Source organism: Triticum dicoccoides, chromosome 3B, assembly GCF_002162155.2.
Source record: "Triticum dicoccoides isolate Atlit2015 ecotype Zavitan chromosome 3B, WEW_v2.0, whole genome shotgun sequence".
Classification (NCBI taxonomy): domain Eukaryota; kingdom Viridiplantae; phylum Streptophyta; class Magnoliopsida; order Poales; family Poaceae; genus Triticum; species Triticum dicoccoides.
Window position 1 is genome coordinate 77,169,460 of NC_041385.1, and position 17,417 is coordinate 77,186,876.

Here is a 17,417-nt window from a genome sequence, read left to right on the forward strand (position 1 = left end):
ACACTGTCTCGATATGAGTATAAGGTAACTGGACCACGTATTAGAGACATCATATGTGGCGGATCCAAGAAGATCACGTCGAACTAAGGATGAGAGATCACAAGTGATCCAAGGCGATGATGCCACTCTTGAGAATATCTGGTAGAAAAGGCAACATAGGCAGACTGGCGCCAGTGGCAGTAGAGGGACTTGATCCGGCATCCCACTTGCCTGTGCACTCTTCGTACCCCGCCGATCTGGCTGGGTGTTCCTTTCCTTTTTGCGGGTTGTGTGCCACGTGCTTGATTAAGCTCCCCAAGTTCTCCTACTGTGCCCCCTTGGCCTCGACTTTAGGTAGCGCCTGTCGTCGGCTCGTCCTGTGCGTAATCCAGGTACACGTTGACTGTCCGAGCTCTTGCTCACCATTGGTGGTGCTCGAGCGTGCGGTTATGGTGTCACACATAAAGGGAACACGGGATGTGGGATTGAGACAGTGCTTGTAGCAACCCGCAACAAGGCAAAGGATGCCCATCTAGACTCGTAGGGAGCGGAGGTGGTCACAAAGGTATCAGTAAGAGTAGCACGAGTAAGAGGATCCTAGACATACTTCTCTTAGAAAATAAAGAAGTCATTAGAGGTAGAAGAAACCTCAATCTCAAGGAAGTACCGAAGAGGACCAAGATCGGACATAAGAAATTCACTATGACGAGCCTTCACCAAGACAATGTACTCAAGAGTCGTTGCAGTGATGATTGACATGTAGAAGAAGTGTTCGACCACGAGTTGAATGGTGGACCGGAAGTGTAGGATAATGAGCAGTCACCAAAAACTAGCCGCAATCACCACTGAGACGAAGTGGTCAAACCAGGCACGAGGGTTTTGCTTAAGGCATATAGACAACGACGAAGACGACAAACCATGCCATTAGGAAGAGAATCTAGGTGGTGGCTACTTGTAGGCATTCTTGACATCAAGCTGAGAGATAGACTAGCGGCGAATAGAAGCCACATTGAGGCAGTGTGCGAAGAGTGGTCATGTGGGCCATATATATAGGAGTAAATGTCTCTTCCGACCATGTTCTCACCATTAAACGAGCTTTGTAATGTTCAAGAGTATCATCAGTCTTAACCTTGTAAACCCGCTTACAAGTGATGAGACGAGCACGAGGAGGAAGGGAAATGAGATTCCACGTGTCCATGCGGGCAAGAGCATGAATCTTCGATGCTATCACAAGCAACCATTTGGGATGAACAACCTCACGGCAAGAAGTCGTCTCGGGAAGAGCTGCGCAGTAACCATAGCGGTCAATAGGCAAAGTGGAGGCCGTGCGTTGCCAACGGAAGAAGATATAATAGTCGAGGGAGATGGTATGTCAGAAGAATCTACAACACGCGGACCACGAGTGTAGTAAAGTCGAGGAACATGAGCAAAAGAAGGAACATATAAAAAGTTAAAGTGACCAAGTGATGGGACGAACACGAGGAAGAGAAACAATATCCCACGTGCCAATGCGCTCAAGAGCAATAATCTCCCCTGCCATCGCAAGGTGCCATTTGGTATGCATAACATCACAATAAGAAGTCCGCTCAAGAACACCAGCGTCAACGCTTGGAAGACCAAGGCGGTCAACAGGCGGAAGCGGACGAGGAAGAAAGCCATAAGTAGGCCGAGAGGGGAAGTGGCTCATCAGTAGACACATTCACAACACGCGGACGATGTATATAAAGTGAGGACAAGATGGAAGAATATGAGTAGAAATCAACGGGATAAACTCTGGTGATGGAGACAAGGAAGCCACAACTGATGAAGGTGTAGAATCCTGTGATAAGCGAGGTGAGGAAATCATAGGAGATGATGACATTGGATCTACAATAATCAGAGAAGCATGAGCAGTACGACGACTGGATCAGGAAGTGATAGGAGTGTTGGATTTAAAAAAAAGAGATTTCCTCCATTGAAAAGGTCGAGGAAGATGGACACGGGTAGAAGGGATGAGACTCATCGAAAGTCATATCCTGAGAAATAGCCGTCTGACGCCCAACATGATCCCAATAATGATATCCCTTATGCTCAATGTTGTATCCTAAGAAGACACTCAACGGACTGAGAAGTCAGTTTGGTGCGTTCACGCGGGGCAAGGACATAGCAAACACAACCAAAAAATTGAAGCGCCGAATAAACGATCAAATAGACGCTCGAAAGGAGCGTCACCCTGCAGAGCAGTGGATTGCTGAAGGTTGATGAGATAGATGGAAGTGGAGACAGAGTTGGCCCAAAAGTGTGGTGAAAGAGAGGCGGTGACCATCAATGGACGAGCTGTCTCAAGAAGGTGACGATGGTTGGGCTTAGCCATGCCATTTTGAGCATGAGCACAAGGATAAGAGAACCAAAGTCTGCTCAGCAAGGATTCCACGCAACTGCTTGGAGATATACTCTCCAGCAGAGTCACCATAGAACACATGAATAGCTGTAGAGAATTGAGTGTTAACCATGGCAGCAAAAGGCGTATAGATAAGACCTCTCTACGAGAAGAAATAAAGTATATATCCAGGTGTGTTGAGAGAAGTCACTAGCGGAGGAAAAGGGGGAGACGATCCCTCGAGATCAGAGTGAACAAGGTCTAACGGATGCTGAGACACTGTCTCGCTATGAGTATAAGGTAACTGGACCACGTATTAGAGACATCATATGTGGCGGATCCAAAAAGATCACGTTGAACTAAGGATGAGAGATCACAAGTGATCCAAGGCGATGATGCCACTCTTGAGAATATCTGGTTGAAAAGGCAACATAGGCAGACTGGCACCAGTGGCAGTAGAGGGACTTGATTCGGCATCCCACTTGCCTGTGCACTCTTCGTACCCCGCCGATCTGGCTGGGTGTTCCTTTCCTTTTTGCGGGTTGTGTGCCACGTGCTTGATTAAGCTCCCCAAGTTCTCCTACTGTGCCCCCTTGGCCTCGACTTTAGGTAGCGCCTGTCGTCGGCTCGTCCTGTGCGTAATCCAGGTACGCGTTGACTGTCCGAGCTCTTGCTCACCATTGGTGGTGCTCGAGCGTGCGGTTATGGTGTCACACATAAAGGGAACACGGGATGTGGGATTGAGACAGTGCTTGTAGCAACCCGCGACAAGGCAAAGGATGCCCATCTAGACTCGTAGGGAGCGGAGGTGGTCACAAAGGTATCAGTAAGAGTAGCACGAGTAAGAGGATCCTAGACATACTTCTCTTAGAAAATAAAGAAGTCATTAGAGGTAGAAGAAACCTCAATCTCAAGGAAGTACCGAAGAGGACCAAGATCGGACATAAGAAATTCACTATGACGAGCCTTCACCAAGACAATGTACTCAAGAGTCGTTGCCAGTGATGATTGACATGTAGAAGAAGTGTTCGACCACGAGTTGTATGGTGGACCGGAAGTGTAGGATAATGAGCAGTCGCCAAAAACTAGCCGCAATCACCACTGAGACGAAGCGGTCAAACCAGGCACGAGGGTTTTGCTTAAGGCATATAGACAACGACGAAGACGACAAACCATGCCATTAGGAAGAGAATCTAGGTGGTGGCTACTTGTAGGCATTCTTGACATCAAGCTGAGAGATAGACTAGCGGCGAATAGAAGCCACATTGAGGAAGTGTGCGAAGAGTGGTCATGTGGGCCATATATATAGGAGTAAATGTCTCTTCCGACAATGTTCTCACCATTAAACGAGCTTTGTAATGTTCAAGAGTATCATCAGTCTTAACCTTGTAAACCCACTTACAAGTGATGAGACGAGCACGAGGAGGAAGGGAAATGAGATTCCACGTGTCCATGCGGGCAAGAGCATGAATCTTCGATGCCATCACAAGCAACCATTTGGGATGAACAACCTCACGGCAAGAAGTCGTCTCGGGAAGAGCTGCGCAGTAACCATAGCGGTCAATAGGCAAAGTGGAGGCCGTGCGTTGCCAACGGAAGAAGATATAATAGTCGAGGGAGATGGTATGTCAGAAGAATCCACAACACGCGGACCACGAGTGTAGTAAAGTCGAGGAACATGAGCAAAAGAAGGAACATATAAAGAGTCAAAGTGAGTCATAACATTCCCACGAAGTGATGGGACAAACACGAGGAAGAGAAACAATATCCCACATGCCAATGCACTCAAGAGCAATAATCTCCCCTGCCATCGCAAGGTGCCATCTGGTATGCATAACATCACAGTAAGAAGTCCGCTCAAGAACACCAGCGCCAACGCTTGGAAAACCAAGGCGGCCAACAGGCGGAAGCGGACGAGGAAGCAAGCCATAAGTAGGCCGAGAGGGGAAGTGGCTCATCAGTAGACACATTCACAACAAGCGGACGATGTATATAAAGTGAGGAAAAGATGGAAGAATATGAGTAGAAATCAACGTGATAAACTCTGGTGATGGAGACAAGGAAGCCACAACTGATGAATGTGTAGAATCCTGTGATAAGCGAGGTGAGGAAATCATAGGAGATGATGACATTGGATCTACAATAATCAGAGAAGCATGAGCAGTACGACGACTGGATCAGGATGTGATAGGAGTGTTGGATTTAAAAAAAAAAGAGATTTCCTCCATTGAAAAGGTCGAGGAAGATGGACACGGGTAGAAGGGATGAGACTCATCGAAAGTCATATCCTGAGAAATAGCCGTCTGACGCCCAACATGATCCCAATAATGATATCCCTTATGCTCAATGTTGTATCCTAAGAAGACACACTCAATGGACTAAGAAGTCAGTTTGGTGCGTTCACGCGGGGCAAGGACATAGCAAACACAATCAAAAAATTGAAGCGCCGAATAAACGATCAAATAGACGCTCGAAAGGAGCGTCACCCTGCAGAGCAGTGGATTGCTGAAGGTTGATGAGATAGATGGAAGTGGAGACAGAGTTGGCCCAAAAGTGCGATGAAAGAGAGGCGGTGACCATCGATGGACGAGCTGTCTCAAGAAGGTGACGATGCTTGCGCTCAGCCATGACATTTTGAGCATGAGCACGAGGATAAGAGAACAAAGTCTGCTCAGCAAGGATTCCACGCAACTGCTTGGAGATATACTCTCCACCAGAGTCACCATAGAACACATGAATAGGCGTTGAGAATTGAGTGTTAATCATGGAAGCAAAAGGCTTATAGATAAGACCTCTCTACGAGAAGAAATAAAGTATATATCCAGCCATCCAGGTGTGTTGAGAGAAGTCACTAGCGGAGGAAAAGGGGGAGACGATCCCTCGAGATCAGAGTGAACAAGGTCTAAAGCATGCTGAGACACTGTCTCGCTATGAGTATAAGGTAGCTAGACCACGTATTAGAGACATCATATGTGACGGATCCAAGAAGATCATGTCGAACTAAGGATGAGAGATCACAAGTGATCCAAGGCGATGATGCCACTCTTGAAAATATCTGGTAGACAAGGAAACAAAGGCAGACTGGCGCCACTGGCAGTAGAGGGACTTGATCTGGCATCCCACTTGCATGTGCACTCTTCGTACCCCGCCGATCTGGCTGGGTGTTCCTTTCCTTTTTGCGGGTTGTGTGCCACGTGCTTGATTAAGCTCCCCAAGTTCTCCTACTGTGCCCCCTTGGCCTCGACTTTAGGTAGCGCCTGTCGTCGGCTCGTCCTGTGCGTAATCCAGGTACGCGTAGACTGTCCGAGCTCCTGCTCACCATTGTTGGTGCTCGAGCGTGCGGTTATGGTGTCACGCATAAAGGGAACACGGGATGTGGGATTGAGACAGTGCTTGTAGCAACCCGCAGCAAGGCAAAGGATGCCCATCCAGACTCGTAGGGAGCGGAGGTGATCACAAAGGTATCAGTAAGAGTAGCACGAGTAAGAAGATCCTAGACATACTTCTCTTAGAAAATAAAGAAGTCATTAGAGGTAGAAGAAACCTCAATCTCAAGGATGTACCGAAGAGGACCAAGATCGGACATAAGAAATTCACTATGACGAGCCTTCACCAAGGCAATGTACTCAAGAGTCGTTGCCAGTGATGATTGACATGTAGAAGAAGTGTTCGACCACGAGTTGAATGGTGGACCGGAAGTGTAGGATAATGAGCAGTCGCCAAAAACTAGCCGCAATCACCACTGAGACGAAGCGGTCAAACCAGGCACGAGGGGTTTGCTTAGGGCCATATAGACAACGACGAAGACGACAAACCATGCCATTAGGAAGAGAATCTAGGTGGTGGCTACTTGTAGGCATTCTTGACATCAAGCTGAGAGACAGACTAGCGGCGAATAGGATCCACATTGAGGAAGTGTGCGAAGAGTGGTCATGTGGGCCACATATATAGAAGTAAATGTCTCTTCGTAGTCATCACCATGTTCTCACCATTAAACGAGCTTTGTAACTTTCAAGAGTATCATCAGTCTTAACCTTGTAGACCCACTTACAAGTGATGAGACGAGCACGAGGAGGAAGGGGAATGAGATTCCACGTGACGATGCGGGCAAGAGCATGAATCTTCGATGCCATCACAAGCAGATGAACAACCTCATGGCAAGAAGTCGTACCGGGAGGAGCTGCGCAGTAACCATAATGGTCAATAGGCAGAAGCGGGCGAGCTCGAAAGCCATAAGTAGGCTAAGCTGGAGGCCGTGCGTTGCCAACGGAAGAAGATATAATAATTGAGGGAGATGGCTTATCAGAAATCCACAACACGCGGACCACGAGGGTAGTAAAGTCGAGGAACATGAGCAAAAGAATGAACATCTAAAAAGTGAAAGTGAGTCGTAACATTCCCACCAAGTGATGGGACGAACACGAGGTAGAGAAACATTATCCCACGTGCCGATACGCTCAAGAGCAATAATCTCCCCTGCCATCGCAAGGTGCCATTTTGTATGCATAACATCACGATAAGAAGTCGGCTCAAGAACACTAGCGCCAACGCTTGGAAGACCAAGGCGGTCAACAGGCGGAAGCGGACGAGGAAGCAAGCCATAAGTAGGCTGAGAGGGGAAGTGGCTCATCAGTAAACACATGCACAACACACGGACAATGTATATAAAAGTGTGGAAAAGATTGAAGAATACGAGCAGAAATCAACGGGATAAACATAGGTGATGGAGACAAGGAAGCCACAACTGATGAAGGTGTAGAATCCTGTGATAAGCGAGGTGAGGAAATCATAGTAGGTGATGGCATTGGATCTACAATAATCAGAGAAGCATGAGCAGTACGACGACTGGATCAGGGAGTGATAAGAGTGTTGGATTTAAAAAAAAAGAGAGATTTCCTCCATTGAAAAGGTCGAGGAAGATGGACACGGGTAGAAGGGATGAGACTCATCAAACGTCATATCTCGAGAAATAGCCATTTGACACCTAACATGATCCCAATAATGATATCCCTTATGCTCAATGTTGTATCCTAAGAAGGCACACTAAACGGACTGAGAAGTTAGTTTGGTGCGTTCACGCGGGGCAAGGACATAGCAAACACAACCAAAAAATTAAAGCGCCGAATAAATGATCAAATAGATACTCGAAAGGAGCGTCACCCTGCAGAGCAGTGGATTGCTGAAGGTTGATGAGATAGATGGAAGTGGAGACAGAGTTGGCCCAAAAGTGCGGTGAAAGAGAGGCGGTGACCATCAATGGACGAGCTGTCACAAGAAGGTGACGATGCTTGCTCTCAGCCATGCCATTTTGAGCATGAGCACCAGGGTAAGAGAACCAAAGTCTGCTCAGCAAGGATTCCACGCAACAGCTTGGAGATATACTCTCCACCAGAGTCACCATAGAACACATGAATAGGCGCAGAGAATTGAGTGTGAACCATGGCAAGAAAAGGCTTATAGATAAGACCTCACTACGAGAAGAAATAAAGTATATATCCAGGTGTGTTGAGAGAAGTCACTAGCGGAGGCAAAGGAAGACGATCCCTCGAGATCAGAGTGAACAAGGTCTAAAGGATGCTGAGACACTGTCTCGCTATGAGTATAAGGTAACGGGACCACGTATTGGAGACATCATCGAAGACGGATCCAAGAAGATCACGTCGAACTAAGGATGAGAGATCTCAAGTGACCCAAGGCAATGATGCCACTCTTGAAAATATCTGGTAGACAAGGCAACAGAGGCAGACTGGCACCATTGGCAGTAGAGGGACTTGATCCAGCATCCCACTTGCCAGTGCACTCTTTGTACCCCGCAGATCTGGCTGGGTGTTCCTTTCCTGTACGGGTTGTGTAACACGTGCTTGATTAAGCACCCCAAGTTCTCCTACTGTGCGCCCTTGGCCTCGACTTTAGGTAGCGCCTGTCGTCGGCTCGTCCCGTGCATAATCCAGGTACGCGTCGACTGTCCGAGCTCCTGCTCACCATTGTTGGTGCTCGAGCGTGCGGTTATGGTGTCACACATAAAGGGAACACGGGATGTGGGATTGAGACAGTGCTTGTAGCAACCCGCAGCAAGGCAAAGGATGCCCATCCAGACTCGTAGGGAGCGGAGGTGATCACAAAGGTATCAGTAAGAGTAGCACGAGTAAGAAGATCCTAGACATACTTCTCTTAGAAAATAAAGAAGTCATTAGAGGTAGAAGAAACCTCAATCTCAAGGAAGTACCGAAGAGGACCAAGATCGGACATAAGAAATTCACTATGACGAGCCTTCACCAAGGCAATGTACTCAAGAGTCGTTGCCAGTGATGATTGACATGTAGAAGAAGTGTTCGACCACGAGTTGAATGGTGGACCGGAAGTGTAGGATAATGAGCAGTCGCCAAAAACTAGCTGCAATGACCACTGAGACGAAGCGGTCAAACCAGGCACGAGGGGTTTGCTTAGGGCCATATAGACAACGACGAAGACGACAAACCATGCCATTAGGAAGAGAATCTAGGTGGTGGCTACTTGTAGGCATTCTTGACATCAAGCTGAGAGACAGACTAGCGGCGAATAGGATCCACATTGAGGAAGTGTGCGAAGAGTGGTCATGTGGGGCCACATATATAGAAGTAAATGTCTCTTCGTAGTCATCACCATGTTCTCACCATTAAACGAGCTTTGTAACTTTCAAGAGTATCATCAGTCTTAACCTTGTAGACCCACTTACAAGTGATGAGACGAGCACGAGGAGGAAGGGAAATGAGATTCCACGTGACGATGCGGGCAAGAGCATGAATCTTCGATGCCATCACAAGCAGATGAACAACCTCATGGCAAGAAGTCGTACCGGGAGGAGCTGCGCAGTAACCATAGCGGTCAATAGGCAGAAGCGGGCGAGCTCGAAAGCCATAAGTAGGCTAAGCTGGAGGCCGTGCGTTGCCAATGGAAGAAGATATAATAGTCAAGGGAGATGGCATGTCAGAAGAATCCACAACACGCGGACCACGAGGGTAGTAAAGTCGGGAACATGAGCAAAAGAATGAACATCTCAAAAGTGAAAGTGAGTCATAAGATTGCGACCAAGTGATTGGACAAACACGAGGTAGAGAAACATTATCCCACGTGCCGATACGATCAAGAGCAATAATCTCCCCTGCCATCGCAAGGTGCCATTTTGTATGCATAACATCACGATAAGAAGTCGGCTCAAGAACACTAGCGCCAACGCTAGGAAGACCAAGGCGGTTAGCAGGCGAAAGCGGACGATGAAGCAAGCCATAAGTAGGCTGAGAAGGGAAGTGGCTCATTAGTAAACACATTCACAACACACGGACGATGTATATAAAAGTGAGGAAAAGATTGAAGAATACGAGCAGAAATCAACGGGATAAACTTAGGTGATGGAGACAAGGAAGCCACAGCTGATGAAGGTGTAGAATCCTGTGATAAGCGAGGTGAGGAAATCATAGGAGATGATGGCATTGGATCTACAATAATCAGAGAAGCATGAGCAGTACGACGACTGGATCAGGGAGTGATAGGAGTGTTGCATTTAAAAAAAGAGAGAGATTTCCTCCATTGAAAAGGTCGAGGAAGATGGACACGGGTAGAAGGGATGAGACTCATCAAAAGTCGTATCCCGAGAAATAGCCATCTGACACCCAACATGATCCCAATAATGGTATCCCTTATGCTCAATGTTGTATCCTAAGAAGACACACTCAACGGACTTAGAAGTCAGTTTGGTGCGTTCATGCGGGGCTAGGACATAGCAAACACAACCAAAAAATTGAAGCGCCGAATAAACGATCAAATAGACGCTCGAAAGGAGCATCACCCTGCAGAGCAGTGGATTGCTGAATGTTGATGAGATAGATGGAAGTGGAGACAGAGTTGGCCCAAAAGTGCGGTGAAAGAGAGGAAGTGACCATCAATTGACGAGCCGTCTCAGGAAGGTGACGATGCTTGCGCTCAGCCATGCCATTTTGAGCATGAGCACCAAGAGAACCAAAGTCTGCTCAGCAAGGATTCCACGCAACAGCTTGGAGATATACTCTCCACCAGTCGCCGTAGAACACATGAATAGGTGTACAGAATTGAGTGCGAACCATGGTAGCAAAAGGCTTATAGATAAGACCTCACTACGAGAAGAAGTAAAGTAAATATCTAGGTGTGTCTAGAGAAGTCACTAGCGGAGGCAAAGGGAGATGATCCCTCGAGATCAGAGTGAACAAGGTCTAAAGGATGTTGTGACACTGTCTCGCTATGAGTATAAGGTAACTGGACCACGTATTAGAGACATCATCGAAGACGGATCCAAGAAGATCACGTCGAACTAAGGATGAGAGATCACAAGTGGCCCAATGCGATGATGCCACTCTTGAAAATATCTGGTAGACAAGGCAACAGAGGCAGACTGGCGCCACTGGCAGTAGAGGGACTTGATCCGGCATCCACTTGCCTGTGCACTCTTCGTACCCCGCCGATCTGGCTGGGAGTTCCTTTCCAGTTTGTGGGTTGTGTGGCACGTGCTTGATTAAGCACCCCAAGTTCTCCTACTGTGCGCCCTTGGCCCCGACTTTAGGTAGCGCCTGTCGTCGGCTCGTGCCGTGCATATTCCAAGTACGTGTCGATTGTCCGAGCTCCTGCTCACCATTCATGGTGCTCGAGCGTGCGGTTATGGTGTCACACATAAAGGGAACACGTGATGTGGGATTGATACAGTGCTTGTAGCAACCTGCAGCAAGGCAAAGGATGCCCATCCAGACTGGTAGGGAGCGGAGGTGGTCACAAAGGTATCAGTAAGAGATGCAATCTGGTTTTCCTTGATCAGTTCTGGGAGTTGAGGCATGAGGTGGAAAGCAAGCAGCTTGGAGAAAAGCGTACCAAAGGTATGTGGCAAACAGATCAGGTGGAAGTGCGTGACCTTGTTCGAGTTTTTCTTCTCTGGCACCAAGACGATGTGGGTATTGTTAAGCTCGACGAGGCAACCCGGTATAAGCAAATAGAGTTGGTGGACGACTACGGCAAGCTCATCTTTGATGAGCTTGGTAAAACAACTCTACGAGGTATGGTGCAACAACTCTATGAGGGATGGTGCAACCCATGATGGACGAGCAGTCTGCCAGTGTCTACTCCTTATCCTGATGGGTCAAGGTGACAATACTGTCACGGGCAATGGCAGCCATGTGATTTTTTCAGTGGCAGTGGCACGCATGGATGTAGAAGTAGCACGTGTTTGCGTCTCCCTTGGCTAGCTAGTGGAAGCAGAGGGCCGGCGGGGGATGATGCACTTGAGGGAGGCCAAACCAAGCAACTTAAGCTTCAACTCTTTGCGCATATTAAACTCCTTTTGGGATAGCTGTCGGGACTCCTGCACCACGTTGAGCTGAAAAATGATTTCCTTAGCCATGAGCTGTTGTAGCTTGATGCTGCCAATATGCCGGTCGCTCCACAACTGCAATGTGTTGTCCATATGCTTCAGCAGGACACCCAAACACTAGAATTGGCAAAGGTGCGACGACACATGCTAGGCACCAGGAACCACCTGGCGGAAGCCATCAAAATTCGGCCAGATATCCTTGAAGTGGGAATGGTGAGCCCTAGGTGTGAAAATTGTGGTGTACATGCTAAATCTAATGCCATGGAGTATCCGCATGGAAAAGCAACTAGGATGTCATTACCCCCAATTTGTTGAACAGAACAAGCGGTCTAGCTGCACCAACGTTGGTGACCGTCGCTCGTTGCTTGAACTGTAGCGCTGCCCGATGAGGTTGATCTCGCGAAGCCCAAGGTCATCAAGGAAACGGTGACATCTGCCCATCTATCTTCTTTCTAGGTTAGCGTTATTCTTACCCGCCCCTACCTGTTAGATCAAGTTGAAGTCACCGGTAACGACCCAAGGACCAGGTTACGAGGAGCGCAACTCAGCTTTTGGAGGAAAGCAAAGCGATATTCATCAGCTAAAGGACCACATACGGTTGACAATCACCAAGGGGGTGCCTAAGGCGAACACAACGGGCAAAGGTTCGAGTCAGTGCATTAAGGCCTCACACATTTCAAGAAGACCACGCCGAACTAAGGATGAGAGACAGAGTAACACAAGTAACCAAGGCGATGATCCCACTGCTGAAAAGAGCTGGTAGACAAGGCAACAGAGGTGGAGAGATTGGCTGCGGTGGCAACAGAGGGAAAGTGAAGCCAGTCAAGCTCCCACATGCCCTGGGAGTTATGACATCGGGGGCCAGCACCAAGGACAACACCAGTGTGACGGTCCAAAACAAAGCATGCGTCAAAGTCAAGAATTACCCGACAACCAGAGTCAACAATCTGACCACCAGAAATGAGTTGCATGGTATGTTGAGGAACATGAAAGGACAAAAGTGCTAAGAAGTCTTTGGCCATTAACAAGGAGGGAGGTTCCTGTTAGGAAATATGCAACTGTGTTTCGAGGTGGCCATATGCCATTGTACACACGTGCAAGTGTTTTACAATATGCAAAAAAACCTTTATAGAGCAGGGAAAATACAAAGGGGTACACGACTAAATATATAACTCTTAACTCCCCCTCCCTCAAACTCATGGTGGATCAACAACACCGAGCTTGGAGAGATAGATATAGAAGTCGTGTTGTGCTCTAGTTTGGGACTTCCTAAAGAAATCTGCCAACAGTAACTCCGAAGGCACATACTGAGGAGCAATAACCCGAATTTTGCACACCAGCACACACAAAAAAGCATCAACACCGATATGCTTGGTGAGCTCATTCTTCGCTGGGTCGCGCGCAACACTATGAGCACCTGTATTGTCAAATAAGAGCAAAGTAGGTGTAGTGATAGAAATACCAAACTTCTGAAGTAACCATCGTAACCAAGTCACCTCTGCCGTCAAAAGAGCCATAGCTCGAGGCTCAGCCTCTGCACTCGAACATGAAACTGTAGTCTGTTTCTTTGTCTTCGAGGCAGTGAGAGAACCACCAAGAAAAACACAGTAAGCAAAAAGTGAACGACGATCCCAGGGATCACTAGTCCACATAGCATTTGAATAGGCCTGAAGCTGTAATGAACTAGAGCAGGGAAAGAACATATGGTGAGAGATCGTGCCACGAAGATATTAGAGAACACGAAGGAGAAGGAGGTGACTATAGTGAACCAATGTGGGTGCAAAGACAAACTGACTCAAACTATGGACGGGATAGGAGATATCTGGACGAGTAACATCTAGATAAACAAGACTCCCAACAAGATGATGATAACACATCGGATTAGACAAGGGTCACCATCACTAGCACGAAGGTGAACATTGAGCTCCATGGGAGTCTCAACAGTGCACTCATTAGTAAGAGCAGCATGAGCAAGAAGATTTTGGATATATTTTTCTTAGAAAATAAAAAAACCATCAGAGGTAGACGAGACCTCTATCCAAAGAAAGTAGGCCAAAATCAGACATAAGAAACTGCTCACTAAGACGTGCCTTCACAAAGGCAATATATTGAGGGTCGTCACCAATTGATGATCATGTCGTTAGCATACTGAGGGTTGGCGGAGACGCTTAGGGTCGTAGGGACGGTCATTAGGCTAGCGACGGAGGGAGCATCAAGGCCTGAGCTCTAGCGGTGCATGCATCGCGAGTGGAGGAGAGGTCGGCATGGGGTGCAAGGAGCAGCAGGTGTGGAACTGTGGGGTTTTATCTCCCCTTGTCTAGCACATGCTACTGGAGAAGATGAAGGGAAGTCAGGGCGCCTCAAACGGCGGTTGCTCCCCTTTGGCTTGGACCTGAACCCCAGCAGCTGCGTAAGTGCAGAGAAGCATGCAGAGCAAATGGCGCAGCCGCCTCCTCCCCTTGCTTGCTTCCTCCTCTTAGAGCCCCTGTTCCAGGTCTCTCTCGGTCGAACGACCCACCGAGCCGGACTCCCTTCGTATCTGCTCGGTTGACCCACCAAAAGAAAAAAATAATTCCCACCATGGCTGGCAGACTGTTTTTTTTATGTTAGCGAGGAAAAGAAAATTTAGTCGTGGGTATTGCAAGCTAGCCTCCCCGCAGTTTCTGGGAAACGCGGGCTCCACTACCAGCAGTATCGAGGTCGGAGGTGAGGGTCGATCGGTTTTGGTCACGAGCGGGCGGTTTTGCATTGGGTGTCCTCGTCGGCGCTTGGCTTCAGACGCGGAGGAATCAGGGCCTCGGCTTCGCGGCGACACATTACAACGTCCCTACTGTTGTGCTTCTGCTCTCGGTTGATTCGGGGGTGGGCATCAACGTGTGAAATCGGCTGCAGAGGATTCGGGCCTGGGGCATCGCATCTTCCTGCCGGTGGAAGGCCTGTGTCCCCTCGAGGCTGGTACGGATTCTGGCAAGGATAGAGTTTCTCAGCCCTTTCTCATTGCGTGTATATTCTTTAGAATCGTGTATATTCTTCAGTAATGCTCCCAAATCTCTGCTCACTCCAGAAGTCCATACACAATGCATCACATAATTTTCTTTTTAGTTGCCATTAGCCTACTTCACATAATTCAAGTTGGATTTATTTGAACGGCAATGTCTCGAGTTTTTGGGGAACAGCAGTAATTACAAGCTTAGCTAGCGCCATACCAACACTTTGCCATTGTGAGGATTTGCATCCCACCTCTACCCCAATGTCACAAGTAAAATTATTGTGATTATCCATCTGATGACATGAGTAATTTAACTTTTGTTCTGTGTTTCATGTTGTCTGGAGCAATGCTTGGCTCCTAGCAGTTTCTAGATGGATTTATTTCCATTGCAATGAGAACGACTGTCAATATTTGCTGAATTTTTGGTCGACTCAACCCAAAAACCAAGAGGACTTAACCCTCTTCTCCTTGATCTCCTTGATAGTCCAGCAATCAGCAAGTTGAAAAGATTTAAATCAAGGTTCCATGATAATTCTTTTGAATCTCCCTGCAAGGTAGGCTTTTCAGATATTCCATTTCAAACTAAAGGTGCATTCCTTTTACTTCCGGTAATATAAACTATGTATTTTTAATTGTCTAACCTTGTGCGCATAGGGTTTCTTTCACACGAGAGGTAAAGATGTTCCTTGTACAATATTTAGGTTCTGCAGAAAAACATTGTTTTAATTGGTTGTTGTTTGCAGCCTTTATTTATATTAGGCCTTAGATGCTACTCCCTCTAAAGAAATATAAGAGTGATTAGATCACTAAAGTAGTGATCTAAACACTTATATTTCTTCACGGAGGGAGTACTAAGTACTAACTGTTATCCCTTTGTAATAGAAGAGCATAATTTCCACTCCCTAGTTGTTGATCGTATTTCTCTGTGCCACATTCTAGTTCCAAAAATGCATGTTGATGGTCCACCTTGTTGGGGAATGTATCCGGTGCACCCACACTTGTGGTGCTACCGGTGCACCGGATGCTATAGAATATTTTTAAAAATCTAAAAAAATTCTAGCACGTTAACGCAACATCAATGTATGATGTCACAAAAAATCGTATACAAATTCAAAATATTTTTTGAGATACAAAAATGACAAATTTGGCATCAGTGTGAAAATGGGCCAAATCTAAAGCCCAAGTTAATGTTATGTACTATTCAGTGTTGAATTTTTCATTTTTGTTTTTCGAGTTATTTTCGAATTTTGACTTGAAATCTTGTGACAACCTACATTGATGTTGTGTGAGTGTACTAATTTTTGTGCAGAATTTTTGAACGTTAAAAGCACAATGTGAGTTCGGTGCATCGGTAGCACCACAAGCTCCGGTGTACCAGATATTTTCCCCACCTTGTTGATTGCCTGCTGATATTGTGAGATATTTGATTATGCTTGGTAATATTAGTAGCGAAGAGTAAAAAGGGCTGCCCGGTGCATGTAGCTCCTGTTTGCGCAGGGTCCGGTAAAGGGTCCAACCACTTTGGGTCTATTGTACGCAACCTTTCCCTACATTTCTGCAAGAGGCTATATTAGTAGCGAAGAGTGCCTCATTAAAAATCTTAGTTGGAGAGTGAAATTTGCGTTAGTAGTATGTACTGAATTACTGAATTTTACGGCAGTCATAAGATGAAATTGTTCCTGTGAAACTGAGGATTGAAAGAGCTGATTCTGGTGCTCAACGGTATGGTATTTTAGCCCCTGCATAAATTGTGGGAAATCCCACGTGCATGGAAAATGAAGGACTCAAAGGTTAACATAATCCATTTTATAAATCATCACACGTACATCTTCATTATGTATGAGATTATTCTGGGATACCGCCTCCATTTAATTAATTATGTATGAGAGAGGGAATTTATCTTTTGCGATAAACTGAGGAGGGGAGCAGTTATGTTTGTGCTTGCAATTGTGACATGTGTATTTCTACATCTGATGCACAGCGTAACTATTTCAGGGCTTGACAGACCAGTTTTTATCCGAAAGAAAGGCCTTTAGCGTGCGTTTGGATCTGAAGAAACAAAGCAAGATATGGCTGTCATTCCTCCTAACTTGGCTAGTTACTAGTATCTCCTTGATCATTTGATAAGGTAGTCTTGGCGAGTGTTTGGGCAATAGAGAACATAACTTGGCAATTTATGTATATGTTTACTGTATTCATTTATTCAGGATTAGAAGCTTAGGCCGTGTTTGGAGGCTCTCCACTCCCGGAGCGTCCGGAGCTGTAGTTAAAAAATCATTCTGCGGAGCTGGGGGAGTGCTGAACAGGGCCTTAAATTCTGAACTTTATAGTTCAGGAGTAGCTACCTCCTGATGTACCGGTGTAATTTAATAGTTTCATCGAATGTAAATCAGAAGTACTCCCTCCGTCCGGAAATACTTGTCATCAAAATGAATAAAAGGGGATGTATCTAGATGTATTTTAGTTTTAGATACATCCCTTTTTGTCCATTTTGATGACAAGTATTTTCGGACGGAGGGAGTATATGTTGTTAACATAGTTGGGTATACATATCATATCATCTTTCTTTTCTAAGGTGTTTGAGGGGTTCAATGCAATGGAACAGATGAGCTGAACATATCCAAGGTTTCTAGCGGGAATCACTTCATCGTGGCCATTCTGGTGATAATGGTAGTACTCTATTTTTTTTAACAAATAAGTAGTATAATTCTTCTAGTCCA

General features: G+C 46.5%; 1 protein-coding gene across 1 annotated transcript in view; it reads left to right on the forward strand.

Annotated features, from left to right (window-relative positions):
- LOC119280843 overlaps positions 1–17,112 on the forward strand; it is a 29,550-nt gene extending 12,438 nt beyond the window's left edge. Inside the window, exon 4 of the transcript XR_005138194.1 lies at positions 16,693–17,112. The gene's annotated coding sequence lies outside the window, so the exon portion shown is untranslated. The remainder of the gene's footprint in view (positions 1–16,692) is intronic.
- The last annotated feature ends 305 nt before the right edge of the window (positions 17,113–17,417 follow it).